Here is a 16,316-nt window from a genome sequence, read left to right as displayed (position 1 = left end):
GTGTTCATGGACCACATTTGTCTCTTCATTTGGGCGAATCCCACCTGCTCAACTGGACAGGATATCCGAGGCCAGGCCCCCGTCCGTCTTAGTCTCGGCCTCCATCCTTTTCTTTTCTTTCTCTTTTTTTGTCTTTTTAGAGCCGTACTCACGGCATATGGAGATTCCCAGGCTAGGGGTCTCATTGAAGCTGTTTCTGTTGGTCTACACCACAGCCACAGTAACACGGGATCTGAGCCACCTCTGCGGCCCCACAGCTCACAGCAATGCTGGATCCTTAACCCACTGGGCGAGGCCAGGTCTTGAACCTGCAACCTCATGGATACTAGTCGGGTTCATTACCGCTGAGCCACAATGGGAACTCCCCAGAGGCTTTTTATAAATAACCGTTGATTAACTGGAAGCCTCTGCCCACGCCCAGCCCAAGGAGAGGGCATTTAAAGCAACAAGGCTTAATCGCCAAGCCGGCCAAGAAGGGTGGGCATCGGCACCCCTGCTGTGAACCCAGCATCAGAGCGCCTGCAGCCATGGGGACAATAACGGGAACGTCCAGTGACTTCTGGCCAACCCGGCAACCGGGAGCGGCCACGTCAGCCTCACCTCGCGCTGAGCCCTCCACGATGGAGACGTCAGGATGCACTCCGGCTTTTCTGTGCTACCAATTCTGTGGGTGAGCTTCGTGGCGAGGACACGGGGGGTACCTGCGAGGGTCTCCCCCCGCGGGGAGGGAGCCGGCACCTGCAGACACCTACTGAGGAGGCAGAGGAGTCACGGGCCATGTCAGGAGAAGCCTCTGAGGAAGAGCAGAGGAAACGGGCGCCCCTCCCTTAGGATCTGGTCTGGAACTCTCCAGCCTCGCCCCATGAGCCTCGGACCCCGGCCGGCCCTCCGTCCCATCCCCACCCCGATCGAGACCACAGCCAACCCCACGTCCATCAGAAAGCCAGGACCAGACTCTCGGGCCAGCTATGGACCATGAAAAAAACGCACCATCGACGGTGTTCCCGCTGTGGCCCAGCAGGTTAAGAACCAGACTAGTACCCAGGAGGAGGCAGACTCGATCCCTGGCCTTGCTCAGTGGGTTAAGGGTCTGGCATTGCCGTGAGCTGCAGTGTAGGTCGCAGACACAGCTTCGATCTGGTGATGCTGTGGCTATGGTGGAGGCCGGCAGCTACAGTTCTGATTCAACCCCTAGCCTGGGAATGTCCATCTGCCATGACTGCGTCCCTAAAAAGCAAAAAACAAAAAACAAAAACAAAAACAAAAAACAAAAGTGCAATCTAAAAGCTGAGACTCATGTTTCATTCACGGACTTCTGAGCCTTAAGCCCGAGCGGCAGCCTCTCTGGTCGCTCTGGCGCGGGACGGGACGGCGGCTGCAAAGACCCAGGGAGGAGCCAGGATATCGAGGGGGTTTTGCAGCAAAGACCAAGCAGCTGGGCCACCAAAAGGTTACGGTTTAATAAACGACTTAATCGAAGGAAACTGTAAACAAAAGGAAAAGACAACCTACAGACGAAGAGAAAATACTTGCAAGTGACACAACCGACACGGGTTTAATTTCCAAAATATACAAGCACCTCCTACAACCCAACCACGAAAAACCACACCACCCAACCAAAATACGCAGAAGACCTAAACAGCCCTTCCTCAAGACAGACAGAAGGCCAAGAGGCCCATGGAAATATGTTCAACATCGCAAATTATTAGAGAAATGCACATCAAAAAACGCAGTGAGGCAGCACCTCACACGGGTCAGAATGGCCATCACTAAAACGTCCACAGATAACAAACGCTGGAGAAAGTGGGGAGAAAAGGGGGCCCTGCTGCCCCGTTGGTGGGACTGCAAACTGGGGCGGTCACTATGGAGAACAGTGAGGGTTCCTCAAAAACTGAAAACAGAGCGACTGTGTGATCCTGCAATCCCACTCCTGGGCATGTATCTGGACAAAACTCTTTTTTTTTTTTTGTCTTTTCAGGGCCTCACCCGTGGCATATGAAGGTTCCCAGGCTAGAGGTCTAATCGGAGCTACAGCTGCCGGCCTGCACCACAGCCACAACCACGCCAGATCCGAGCCACGTCTGAGACCCACACCACAGCTCACGGCCACACCAGATCCTTAACCCACGGAGCGAGGCCAGGGATCGAACCCGCAACCTCATGGTTCCTAGTCAGATCCGTTTCTGCTGCACCACGACGGGAACTCCTGGACAAAACTCTTAACTCGAGAAGATCCACGCACCCCGATGGTCATTGCAGCATTGTTCACGACAGCCGAGACATGGAAAAAACAAAAACAACCCAAAAGAGCCGTTTAGAAAACATACAGACGCGACGATTTCAAAACCAAGCTTGTGGCTACCCGAGGGGAGCTGCTGGGAGGCAGGATGGGCTGGGAGGTCAGGACTGGCACACACACTACTACGTACGAAACCCACAGGTCACAGGACCCACGTACAGCGCTCCGTGACAGCCAAACGGGGAAAGAGTCTGAGAAGGCATCAAGCCGTCTGCACCTGTACGGCCGATTCTCCTTGCCGGACACCTGAAACTAACCCGCTGTAAGTCGACCAAACGCCAGTGAAAGTTATTTTCAACAAGAAGGAGGAGTAGAAGGGACTCAGCCACCAACTGGCGTCCCTGAGTCGAAGCAGCCAGGGCCTGCGGCCTCCCAACGGGATGGGAATGGACTCGGAAGAACAGGGAGCAGCAGGCGTGCAGGGCCCCCAGCCGCGGGCACTGAAGTTCACGCCATCGCCCCGGTGGTCCTGCCCCAGCTCGAGGAGAGACAGCACAAGGCCACCAGGCTCTGGGGGTCTTTCCTAAAAGTGGCCCCCTCCCCCCCTTCCTTCCTCCCTCTCTCTCCCCTTCCCTCTCCCGCTCTCCCCTCTACCCCCTGCGGGGCAGCTGAGGAAGTGAGTGGTCCTTAGACGTCTCCTCCTCCGAGACTGACAGTTACCGATCAGGTCGAGGCCCTGGGGAGCCCGCAGACCCCCGCTCAGCTCCCCACGCCCCCTCTTGTCGCATCAGCCCTGGAACCCTCCCCACCCCACCCCCGCCGTCAGCTGGCGTTCCCACGACACAACCACGGGACTCAGGCAGCCCCAGGAGAAAAGCCTTGGCCCTCACATGCGCGTGGCCTCAGGGATGCGGTCAGGATCCCAGGAAAGGGTTTCAAGCGCCCACAGCCGACGGCCACAGCTTTACCGGAAGTCCAGTGACTGTACCCATCTTACAGATAAGACAAGCAAGGCTCAGGAAGCCCAAGTGACAAGCAGTTCACGGCCACCACAAGGGCACAAAACGGAGACGGACGAGCCAACCCCCACAGACTCCAGGGCACAGGGACCCGCTCCCAAGGCCTGCGGGAGAGAGTCGTCACCTGGGGGTGGAAGTGAACTTGCGGTGGATGAGACTGCCCCTGAAACCCCTTCCAGCCACCGCGAGCTGAGGAACCTTCCAGAACCTGCCAGGTGGCTTCCAAAAGCCAGGTTTCAGGGGAGCTTCTCAGAAGGGCGCAGGACCCCCACTCTGGGGGTCGTGGACCGCCGTGGGGATTTGCACAAGCACCGGTATCTGAGGGTCAGGACCCCCCTGCGTGGCGAAGGCAGGGAAGGTGCCCACTCGGTCCACCGGGTACACAGCAGGTGCTCAGCCACCACGTGCGGCATGAACGGAGACTCAAGGTACAGCACTGCCTCCCGCGCTGAAGGAGCAGCTGGCATCACTCAAGTGACACCAGCCCGGGTGGAGGCCTCCGTGCCAGGGACCCCACCACCCCGGGGCTCCGGGCAAGGGAGGACCCGCAGCTCAGGATGTGGACAGGCTGGCAGAGTGGGCACCCTCAGCCCCTCCCCAAGTCCAGGCACCTCAGGGGCCCCCATGGGGGATGTGCAGCCCTTACGGCCCCCATTTCAGAGTCAAGGTGAGGCCAGAGAGGCGGGGCTTCTCCAGCCATGGCCAGGCGGGGGCAGAGCTAGAAACAGGTCTCCACGTGCCACACCCAGCACAGCCCCCAGGCCAGGCCGCCCCTCCAGGCCGGCCCCACCCATGGCCTGGCACAGTGTCCGACGGGGTGGACGGGGACCTGGACCAGGAGGGTGAGAGCACCTGAGGGACACCAAGGACAGCCCCCGGGGTGCGTCGCTGTTCAGACGCCTGCTCACAGGCAAGCCTGCCCGCCTCGTCCACCAGGATGACCCAGTCTGACTCAGGACGGGCGGGCGCAAAGCAGAATCGACACGGCCCTGACCCGAGCGGCAGGGCGCAGGCTCGAGAGGCAGCTGCCGGTTGGGCGACTCTCCCTTTTCCTCCGTTTTCCCAAAGTTCTACGGGGGCAGCATAAGAAGCAAATTTACACACGGGACCACAGCGTGGCCGTGGGCCTGCAGGGCTGCTCACGGAGTGCGGGTGGCTCTCCCAGACCCTGGGGGACCCCCCCCCAAAACCCAGGGGACCCATCGGGGGAGGGGCTGCCCTGGGAATCGCCTCAGGCCTGCGTGGGGGCCCTGGGCCCTGGGGCCCTGGTGTGATGGGACAAGGGTGGCCCGACCGCAGTGCTGTGGGAACATCCTGCCCTGATGGGTGAGCTCACAGAGGCGGGGCGGGGGCACTCTGACATTCTGCTCTGGCTGTGTCCCCCTCCAGATCCCCCCATTCTTGCCAAATGCCACCTGGCCCTCATGGCTGGTCAGGCCAGAGGTCACACGCCTGGGTGCATGGGTCACTCAGGCCCCGGGGCCTCCTGCCTGGCAGGAGGGTAGGGGCTAAAGTGGGGAGGCGGCAGCATTTCACTGCGGGAAGCAGGTCAGGAAGAGGATGGGGACAGTGGGACCCTCACCCGCCAGGAGCCCAGCCCTCAGACGAATGGCCAACAGAAGGGCGGCTGGCCGTGCCCCCACTCCAGGCCCACCGGACCCCACACTCAGGTCCGTAAACCCCTTCCTGGGGGCGGCCGGTCCCCGGGCTCCCAGGGAAGAGGTCGGTTTTACTCTGCAGCGTTTCCTCTGTGGATTTTCCAAGCTGGTCCTTGTCACCTGGGGGGCTCCAGAGGGGCCCCTCTGAGGACAGATGCCTCGGGGGCACAGCAGGTCCCTCCCCCCGCACGGGTGACACCACGCAAGGAGGGAGACTGGCCAGTCGAGGGCACAGCAGGGGGGCAGGGGGGCGGGGGGCTACCCCCGCTGCTCGGGAGAGCGGACAGCCACCCAGGCCTTGGGGCTGGACCTTGGTTCACAGCTCCCTCAGGTGGGACCCACCCCGAGATCAGCCCCACCTGACCCGCAAGGACACAGACACATAAAGAGAGAGAAAAAGCCCCTAAACCAGAGGGCTGATTCACTGCAGAGCCAAGACTTGATCTTGGACCCTGAGCGCCCTCTCTGGATGTGCGTGCAGTGAAGGGTGACGGCGGCAGGCCTGGACTGTCCGCACCCTTGCTGGCCCCGGGAGGTCACTCTGAGTCCTTGGAGGGACCTTCTCAGGGGAGCGTTTCTGCTGACCTGTGTGGCCTTGAGGTTGTCTGCAGTAACAGTGTGATTTACAGTGGGGGGCCTGGGGAGGGGCCCCCCGAGAGGCTAGAGACTAAGGTCAGCTGTGCAGGTGGTCAGCCAGGCCTGTGTGAGCCACCCTCAGTAAAACCCCCGGACCCAGGGCTGCAGGGAGAGTCCTGAACTGGCAGTAGCTCAGCTGTGCTGTGACACAGGCTTCTGGGAACCAGGCGGTGTTTGTAGGTCTCCCCCGGGGAGAAAGCGGCGGGGCCTGACGCCTGGGCTGGACCCTGGCCCATAGCCTCCGCATCGGCTGATTTTTGTGTGGGTCCCTCGCGGTTAGGCCGTGGACCCCAGCAGGTTGGCGGAGATCGTGAGCCCTTCTAGAGAATCGCTGAGCACGGGGGTGGGCTGGGGCCCCGAACAGCCAGTCCCGCAAGCGGCTGTAGTTCTAAGGTGCTGAGTTACGGGGGGTGGGGTGGGGGGGTAGTGCCATCTGGATTCATTAACTGGACTGCAAGTTACCTTATAACAGGAAAAAAGGTAACTCGCCCCAAACAGTCAAAAACCGCACAGAGGGATCCTGGAGACCGTCGCACCGATGGCAGCCAAGGACCAGCGCAAGTGCCTCGGCTGTGAGCACGTGGCCTGGCCCCAGGCGGCCGCGCTGCAGGGACAACCCCCAAGGCAGGTAATGGGATCCCATGTGCCTCCCGTCTGCGCTGCGCAGAACAGCTGCCAACCCCCTGGGTCAGGGGCCCCGCGCTCCCTGTGGACACACGCTTGGGGGACGGGCTCCCCGTGTGAGAAGCAGGACGAGGTGCTGCCCGGGACTCCCGAGGCAGGCGCACTCCGATCTCCCCACCACACACACACACACACACACACACACACACACACACACACACACTGGGCCGCTGGGCCCCACCAGCCGCACACACATACACACACACACACACACACACTGGGCCGCTGGGCCCCACCAGCCGCACACACACACACACACACACACACACACTGGGCCGCTGGGCCCCACCAGCCGCCCCTGCCCCCTCGCAGGATTCCTGAAGCCCTGCGGGGGTCTGGGCCATGGAGACGCCCCCAGCCCAGGCCTGATCCAACTCACACCAAGCAGTCCTCTCTCCCCGGACACCACCGACGGTGGCCACCAGGGAGCCAGGCAGAGCCAGTCCTGAGGAAGGGGCACCCGACGCAGATGGCACAGAAACACCGTCTCCGGCGTGGGGAGCAGACCTGTGGTTGCGGGGGGAGGGGAGGGGGGGACGGCCGGGGAGTCTGGGGTTGGTAGTGCAAACTGATACATTGAGAGTGGAAAAGCAACGAGGTCCCGCTGCACAGTGCAGGGACCCATGTCCAGTCTCTTGGGATGGACCGTGACGGAGGACAGTGTGAAAAAATAAAACCAGTCTACATACACGTGTGACGGGGTCACTCTGCTGTACAACTGAAATTGAAGGAACATTATAAATCGACTATACTTTATTAAAAAATTTTTTTGAAGAAATACCATCTCCCCAATGGCCTGTCCAGGACCCTGATGGAGATGCCAGGGCGGGGAAAGGATGCCAGGATGGCCAGGGCATGTGACACGCACCCTCTGAGGACAAAGCAAGGAGGGGGCGGGGGACGTGGCCTGAGTGATGTTGGCCTGAAGTCTGGTCACACCTGGGCCGTCTCACACCTGCCTGTGAGGACTCGCCTTAGGGAAGCCCAAGTGGCTTTACCCAAAGGTTCCTGAAAGGGGGGTGGGAGCCTCGGGGTCATGTCTAAATTCAACGAGGAAGAAATTTCCAGAAAGGGGAGCGTCTGCCAATGCCCCCCGCCGACCTACCAAGCCACCCCGAGGCATTCTGGATTAGGGGGTGTGTTGCGTGTTAGTGTGTCAGTGGCGGGGAGTCTGCAGAGTCCCTCAGTCGGGGGGGGGGGTGTCCACAGAGCCACATCCAGAGTCACTTTGCATGGCTGCTACAGATACAAGGGCCAGGGGAGCTGCCCCCAGGGAGGAAGGGCCCGATCAGCACAAAGGGCCCGTCAGCATCCTGCCCCCAACCTAGGGGACCCGTCTCCAACTTCTGTCCCTGTGCCCCCAAGCCTGTGGGGACCACAGTATCTTCCAAAGGGATGGCTCCGTGACCGCATGTGGGAAAAATAACCAATGAATTCTGCAAACCAGCTCTCGGGCCACCTGCGCCGTCAGGAGTCTGTGCTACCATGGCCGGGTGGGGGGCGGGGGAGGGCATCGGTGCAAAGATTTCCGCCCTTTCTTTCCTTGACCTTGACACACGGCTGGGTGGCTTTGCAGCACCTCCGGCTCACTGCTGCCTGATTGGGAAGCTGGCACTGCAGACAGCCAGGCTCAGGAGAAAGACCCCACAGACTTGAACTTCAGACCAGCCTCGCGGTGGCTGGCTGCTTCCGGTCCCTCTCTGGGTTCGGTTAATTATTACTTGGAATCCATGTCGTGACTGTGCAACAGCTCTTATGAGCCGAACCTCCCCCTCTAAAAACATCCGGGGTGTGGACGGCAATCACTGCGCTGCAATCACTGCGCGGCACGGCGGAAACGGACGTAACCCCGCCCATCGACCGGACGGCGACCAAGCGAAACATACGTGGGGGGGGAGAAGCACCCTCAGAAGGCAACGTGCAACTGCCATCCCAGCAAAAGGAATAAATATAAAAGAGGAAAAGACGCGTGAATATTTAGAGAAAGTGGCAACCAGCAGCCCTGCCCCTCACGCTATCCTGTGCTTTGACGGGTAAACAGCACTATTTGCACATGCGCAGCTATGGAAATTACATAGCGTGTTCCCTCTGCTTCCTGAAGACCAGCTTGCTACCTAGGCAGACAGGTAATCATTTGTAATATAATAAAAATGTCAACAGTAAAAAAGAAAAAAAGAAGGAAAAAAGGGACAATTTGTATTCAACCAAACACCCTGAATTTTCTTTCCAACAGTCTGAGACAGTCAAAATCTCATACGCCAGCCGGGCAATGGGTTTGTTCTGGTGAATTCCATTCCCTCTGGCTTCTCCCTTGTTCTGCCCAAGGAGAGGTGAAGGCAGCCTGCCTGCAGAGCTGTAAAGCCACACAGCAGGTGCCTTCAAGCAAACAAGCGCTGGACCCCTGGATGACAGGCCGGCCTCAGCAGACCGTCTCTGCCGGGTGCATCCATGGACTATAAACCAGCTCTGAGCTCCAGACACCAGGCCCTTAACCAGGTTGGCTCAACACAGCCCCTGCTTCCTCTGCCTGGGGAGATACACGGGGACACGTCCCTCCAGGATTCCAACTGTGGGTCTGCCCAGCACACCGTGTTGGGGGAAGGGGGAGATGCTGCCGGAATTGCAGGCAGGGCTCTGGGTCCACGTTCAGATGTGAATTCTTCACAAAAGACTCATCAGATCCTCCGACGGGGCAGAGACCCCCCAAAGTGAGAAACAGCTGGTTTCCATAATTTCCAAGGGACCTCTCGTTGTTAGGTCTCGGTCCTAGGTGTCCCCAGGGCTCTGTTTGGTAAAACCATCCCCTGGGAACCTGTGGGATCACCCATGCCCCAGCATCACCGCCCTGAACATGCCTGGTTTGGCACCACGATTCTCCCCATTTGGAACAGACACACACATATTCACGTTACTGCCACTTTAGTTATCTTCCCTCTCATCTCAACGCCTTTCTTCCCAGGCAGCTGTACCTACAAGCCTCAGGAAGGCCGGCCACACATGGAGACCGGGTCCTAACTCTCCATCCGGCTATTCCACCCCTGGACGTGGGCTCAGCGGACGGAAGACCCAGCCACTGCTGAAAGGTCCAAGGGTGCGCCGGTCGTGGGCTCGTCCTGCTCCAAGGAAGCTCACAGCAGCCCCTGGGCTGGAGGGGGACATCTCGGGGAACGGAGGTGCCCACATGGGGGGAGGGACGTCACCCAGGGCCCGTTCCGCCCGTTTCCTGGGTCCTCGGACACACGTGTCCAATACAGACCCTCAGCAGGCGGGAGCCCCGCAGACCTGACCGCTGGCCCTCTGCTGGGCCGTGGTGTGGAGGGTGCCTAGCCTCCTACACAGATGTCACAAGAGGAAGCCACCAAGGGCTTCAAGCCAGGAGGATGCCAGGGGCCAGCAAGCTGGGCGCTCGTGCCCCCGCGGTTTGCAGTCAGAGAGCAAATCTCAGCATCTGATCGGAGAACGGTGGCTGGTTTCAGCACTGGATGCGCCGAGATCAGGCAGAACAGAGGCCAGCAAACTTCCAACCTGGCCCCTGCAGCGGGAAAGCAGCCAGAGACAAGCGGGAAGGAGCGAGCCAGGCTGCGGGGCAATAAAACTTTATTTACAAAAGGCAGAGCACGGCGTGGGAGAAGGCCCTGCAACTCGCCCGTGTGGCAAGGGATTAGCATCCAGAACGTGGAGGGAACTTCTGCAATTCCACACCGAACACCAAATGACGTGATTCCAAAATGCGCAGGGGACTTGAACTGACGTTTCTCCGAAGAAGACGTATGAACGGCCAAGAAGCCCATGGAAAGATGCTCTTGGCGTGACGTACCGTCGGGGAAATGCACACCAAACCACAGCGAGATCCGTCACACCCACTAGCACGGCCACCATCAAAAACAAAGCAAAGCAAAACAAAACGAAACTGCACAAAGATGCTGGCAAGGATGTGAAAAAACTGGAACCCCTGCATCGCTAATGGGAACGTAAAATGATGCAACCCCTGCGGAAAACGATACGGCAGGTCCTCAGAAAGTTACCAGGTGACCCAGCAAGCCCACCTCGGGGTCTAGCCCCCAAAGAACTGGTGTCTGGACACCCACTTCCCTGACGGCATGAATCCCAACAGTTGAAGGGTGGAAAGAGACAACCTAAATGTCCACCGACAGATGATGGATGTGCAAAATTTGATCTCTAGACAGTGGAATATTATTTGACCCTAAAAAAGAAGGAAACTCTGACACAGGCTACCACGTGGGTGAAGCCTCAGGACAGTTCAGAGAAATACGTCAGACACGAGAGGGCAAATCCCGCCAGATTCCACTCGTAGGAGGTCCCTGGAGGGGGCACGTTCACAGGGGCAGAAAGACGACGGAAGGGGTCGGGGGTGGGGGAGGGGAGGGGGTGTCAGCGTTTGATGTGGACGGAGGGTCAGCTTGGGAAAAGATGGAAAGTTCTGGAGAAGGAGCGTGTGATGGCGTGCACAACAGCGCGAATCTACGTGACACTGCTGAGCTGTGCGCTTGAAGCGGTCCAGGTGGTAAAACTTACGTGCCTTTTACCACAATAAAAACATCTGGGAGTTCCCGTCGTGGCTCAGTGGGTTAAGAACCTGCGAGGATTCGGGTTCAAGCCCTGGCCTTGCTCAGTGGGTTAAGGATCCAGCATTGCCACAAGCTGCAGTGTAGGTCAGAGATGTGGCTGTGGCACAGGCTGGCAGCCGCAGCTTCAATTCAACCCCTAGCCCGGGAATTTGTATGCTGCAGGTGCGGCCGTAAAAAGAAAAAAAGACATTATACACTGCGGCAAAGTGAGGCATTTCTAGAAACTGAAGCTGGGCAGGACCTGGTCCACGAGCCACAGTCTGCCACCCCCTGATTTGGGAGCACCCGCTAGGCATCCAGTTTTGGAGAGAATGACCTGAGTCCCGTCACAGAAGACCTCAGAGCCTCACCCAAATCTGTTGGAGGTGTCACGTCGCCACCTGGAAAGTCACCTGTTCCGTCAGAAATCTGATTAATCACTGGGGGAGGGGTCTGATTGCACCCACAAGTGGAAAAAAATAATTTGAGGCAATAACAAGGAACTCTTCAGGAAACCAAATCTTTGAATTCATTCCATCTCACCTCCTGAGTCCCGGATGAGACTTCACAGCGTTGTATGTTACTTCCGCGGCTTTAAAGTGGAAGCCCTTCCCCATTCATCACGCAACATCCTGGCTACTCACTGAATGACCACTCCAGGGTAATGGTCCATCTTTTCCAAGGGGCGGCTGGAGGTGAGCCCCACAAAAGGTTTATTCCGTGATAAATATTTCCACTGCAGGACGCTGCTGCAGCTGGGGTGGGGGGACGGGGAGGCACTCAGAGAGGGGGCATACAGGATGAATGGCGGGGGGCTCCAGCACATCTGAAGCCCACCTGAGGATGCAGGAGGAGCAGAGGAGAGAGGGAAGTGCCTGGATCAAGCTTGACCTGATGGGGATTCTAGCTCCGCTCCCCCGCCCCGGGCAGGACGCAGCACTGTCTGGGCTCACGGAAGGTCAATACCAAGACCACAGAAACCCCTCCCCGTGCACAGCACACGGGCCACCACCCTCCCTCCAGCTGAGATGCCCTGGGAGGCCCCCCCCCCCCGCCCCGGGTAACACCTGGCCCTGTCCTGGAGGTGGCCGAATGTGCGGTCAAAAACACCCTGACCAGCAAACCGAGGATCCGACAAGTCCACTCCGGACTTGTCTACTTCGGGGACCCCGGGGCAGCTTTTCCCTTCCTCCTTCCCCTCATATATCAGCGACCACACTCACAGGGCTGGATTCTGAAATCCAAAGCTCTCTGCCCCTCGGGGCCAAGGGTCAGTGTTTCCCTAAGCGGCTGGGGGTCCAGGCATGAAAAAGGATCCCAGAGCTCAAGCAGCACCCATCACGGGCCCCCAATGATGACAAAAAAAGTGCATATCAGCTGGTCAAGTGCCCTTTCTCGGGAAGAAAGCTGAGGGAGGTATGAGGGCCTTGCTGCAGAGCGAGGCTCAGAGAGGTTCAACCTGGTGGTGAGCCCACGAGGCCGCAGCCGGCCCGGGCCCCACGGCCCCCCAGTGCCGCCGCAATGAATGGTGCCCCAGTGCCGAGCCCAAGGGCGGGAGAGGCAGGCCTCACAGACGATGCTGGACACGGCAGCCTCGGTGGGGCCTTCGGGTCAGCCTGGACACCCTCTTCCTCTGAGCCGGCCCAGCCTCCAGAGGAAAGGGCAGCCGTGGCTTCCCTAGCATCCCGCGTCCTGTGTGATCGTCTGCCACCTCCCCACTGAGCCCCAGGGGGCGAGCAGGCACCGTGGGGCTCGGGGCTAGGGGGCACCCGCCAAGAGAACCGCGTCCAGCATCGGCGAGGATGGAGGGCGAGTGGACGGCAGGCTCTGCGCGCTCAGCCCGGCCCGCGGGGACTGGTCTCCCCCGGGGCCCCATCACCGCCCGTGTGCGCCGGGGGAGGGTGGGGGCAGAGCCCAGAGACGCAGCTGGGAGCACGAGGAGGGACTGAACAGGGCGAGGGAGAGGATCCGAACTGGACGGCAGACAGGACCAGAGGCAGGAAAACCAGTTAAGAGGAGACCCCCGACGCCCATGGTGACCAGGCCCGGGGGAGGGACGGTGGCTCCGACACTCGGCCCTGTCTGCTATACCTGTAACCCCAGCACGCGCGTCCTCAGCTGCATCTTGGAAGATGAAACCGACCTTCGTGTTTTCAAGTGTAAAGCAGAGGCACACACAGCAGGACACACACACGCCTCCACTGCATGTCCAGTGTATTAACGTCTCGTTGGGGTGGACAATTTGGAAAAAGGGTCTGACATGTGCCCTTGGACAGGTGATAATTTGTCTTTAAAGGCTGAGATACAGCGTCCGAGGGGGTGCGGCCCTCACCAGAGAACGGCAGCCATTCCCCCTCTTCGCCAGGTTGGTCACGGCACAGCCCAGCATTCAGGCAAACATTTGGCAAATGCCAGTTTGAAGCCCATGTTACAGTGAAATGACACCAGTGGAGCACACAGTAGGTGCTCAGTAAGATGGCTCTGGGCCCTAGACTGTGAGCTCAGGACGTGTCTGAGCGCTGCAGAACCACAGCCCCTGAGCGCCCTCCACGGCCCCTGCACTGGACACAAACGGGTGTCCCCTGGTCCAGCAAAGATGGAGGCAGGGCACCTGCACCACCTCCTCCACCACCCGCCCTGAGCCACACAGGCTGAGTCCAGCCTGGACATCTCAGAGCAGAGACTTGGAGCCAGAGCTGGGGCCTTAGCCGTGGTCTCAGTAAATCCCCCAAGGTCACATCAGCTGGGACAGGCCCCTTCCCCCAGGGTCCAGGACCACTCCACCCGTCCTGTCCCCACCCTGACACAAGCACGGGGGCCCTGATGGCGAGGAACTGACTGTGCCCTGGCCACAGTGCCAGGGGGGTGAGAAGGACCACGCCACGCCCGGGGTAATCGGCTCCTAGGTGACAACAAGGACACGTTCTAACTCACCGGAGGCGCTGGCAGGCTGGGCCCCACAGAAGGGCTTCTCAGAGCAGGAACCGTCTCCACTGGGGCGGGCCGAGGTACCGGGACAGGAGAGAGTTCCAGAGCTGTGAGAGAGAACCAGGGCGCGGTCAGCAGAGGCTCCAAGGCACAGAGGTTAAAAGATCTCATAATTCCTCCCCCTACGGTGACAGCAGCACCAGTCACCACCGCCAAGGCCTGGACGCAGCCTGAATGTCCATCCATGGAGGACGGACTCAAGACCATGAGGTACTACAGAGAGCAGGCTCGTGCCGGCCAAGGGGGACAGGGGAAGAAGTGGGATGGATGGGGAGTTCGGGGTGCGTAGATGCTATTATTTAGAATGGATAAGCAAGAGTGCCCGTTGTGGTACAGGACGACGAGGAACCATGAGGTTGCGGGTTCGATCCCTGGCCTCGCTCAGTGGGTTAAGGATCTGGCGTTGCCGTGAACTGTGGTGTAGGTTGCAGACGCAGCTCGGATCCTGCGTTGCTGTGGCTGTGGCGTAGGCCAATGGCTACAGCTCCGATTGGACTCCTAGCTTGGGAACCTCCATATGCTGTGGGTGCGGTCCTTAAAAAAGCGGAAAAAAAAAAAAAAAGAATGGCTGTGCAATGAGATCCTACTGTGCAGCACACGGAGCTACATCCAGTCTCTTGGGCTAGAGCAGGATGGAAGATGATATAAGAAAGGGAATATATATATATATATATAAAGGGGTCACTTTGCTGTACAGCAGAAATGGGCACAATACTGTAAATCATTCTATACTGTAATTTTTTTAAAAGTCCATCTTGAAACTGAAATTAAAAAAATGTGGTCCATATACACAGTGGACTATGACTCAGAAATAAAAAGAAGGAAATCCTGCCATTTGCAGCAACACGGCTGGACCTAGAGATTCTCCTACTAAGTGAAGCCAGACAGACAGAGAAAGACAAACACCGCATGATATCGCTTACGCGCGGAATCTAAAATATGACACACGTGACCTTTAATGCAACGGAAACAGACTCACAGACACAGAGAACAGACTTGCGGTTGCCCAGGGGAGGGGGAGGGAGCAGGATGGACGGGGAGTTTGGGGTTGGCGGATGCAAACTTTTCCACTGAGCACGGATAAGCCATGAGGTCCTGCTGCACCGCACAGGGAACTCTATCCAGTCTCCCGGGATGGACCGGGATGGAAAAGAATGCATTTTTACAAAATGCAGAAAAGAAAGCCTTCCAGCGCATCCTGGCATCGCAGAGCCGACAACCAGGGGCCACACTTCTGCTTCTGGAAAGATGGAGAAGACGCAGTGCTCCCTCCCCCTCCCAAGAAGTGCAACTACCCCCAGGATGTTGTGAGAAAATGAACGGAAGACACTGGGGGGTAAAGGGAAGAAGGCAGCCGGGTCGGGGACCTGGGACCCGAGGAAGGCACACTGGGCGCTTCTCCTTTTCTTTCTTCTTACGGCCGCACCTGTGGCATCTGTTGGTTCCCAGGCTAGGGCTTGAATCGGAGCCACAGCCGCTGGCCTACACCACAGCTGCAACAACGCTGGATCCTTAACCCGCTGCGTGAGGCCAGGGATGGATCCCACATCCTCACAGACACTATGTCAGGTGCGTAACCCGTGAAGCCACAGTGGGAACTCCAGGTCCGTGCTCTAGGCTGGGTTTTTGCTTCCTGCCCCAGACTGGGAGCGAAGAAGCTAGACACCCCGGTAGAAGCAGGAAGCAACCTCCAATGAGTGACTGTTCTCTCCAGCCCAAACCCCAGAAAAAGAGCCACTGAATAGGACAAGTTTAGACCAAACTGCTCTACTCGGGTAAGAAGTATAGAAACACCATGGCCCCGACCCTGACCCCCAGCAGCAGGGGCGGGAGGGGCCTGGCCTTCTCCTTGTACAGCTGCCGTGAGACACCCGAACCACCCCTGGAGGGTCAAATACACCACAGTGTGGAGCCAGGACTTCCCTCCCCGCAGGGCGGTACCGAAGGCTCCGTCGGATTAGTGCAGGCGACACAGAAGGCCTGGATTTCCACGTGCCCTTGGCACCCCTCCCTCATCCTGCTGGACTGGCAGGACTTTCCCCACCACCACCACTAATGAGGACACGCCCACCATGGTCTCCATGGAGACCACGGGGGGGGGGGGGAACCCCATCCCCCACCAGCAATAACAAGGAGCCTCCCTGCTTAGGCACCAACAGAGGTCAACTGAGGAGCCTGGACATCTACCTCCACCTGGCAGGACTGAGGTGGCACCCCTTCCCTGTGCGAGTGATGTCAAAGAAGCCAGCTAACCCCTTCCCACCAGTCGGAATGGCCATGTTAATGAGAATACAAATAACCAGTGCTGGAGAGGGTGGGGAGAAAAGGGACCCCTCCTGCACTGGTGGTGGGGACATAAACTGGGACAACCACTATGGAGAACGGTATGGAGCTTCTTCAGAAAACTAAATATAGACCCACCATATGATCCAGCCATCCCACTCCTGGGCATATATCCACACAAAACTCTCATTCAAAACGATACATGCATCCCTATGTTCACTGCAGCACCACTCACAGCAGC

At 58.7% G+C, this 16,316-nt stretch overlaps 1 protein-coding gene across 13 annotated transcripts in view; it reads right to left on the bottom strand.

Annotated features, from left to right (window-relative positions):
* Window positions 1–16,316, bottom strand: part of SHANK2 (SH3 and multiple ankyrin repeat domains 2) — a 513,576-nt gene that overhangs the window by 470,455 nt on the left and 26,805 nt on the right. For all 13 annotated transcript variants that reach the window (XM_085010449.1, XM_085010452.1, XM_085010454.1 and 10 more), the window contains exon 2: window positions 13,739–13,839. The gene's annotated coding sequence lies outside the window, so the exon portion shown is untranslated. The remainder of the gene's footprint in view (window positions 1–13,738; window positions 13,840–16,316) is intronic.

The sequence above is a fragment of the Sus scrofa genome, chromosome 2, assembly GCF_054392235.1.
Source record: "Sus scrofa isolate SSC_HxYL_T2T_F1_AM1 chromosome 2, Sscrofa_HxYL_maternal_Yorkshire_Landrace_v2.0, whole genome shotgun sequence".
NCBI lineage: Eukaryota > Metazoa > Chordata > Mammalia > Artiodactyla > Suidae > Sus > Sus scrofa.
Note: the sequence above shows the minus strand (reverse complement) of the source record. Positions and strands in the feature narration are given on the sequence as shown.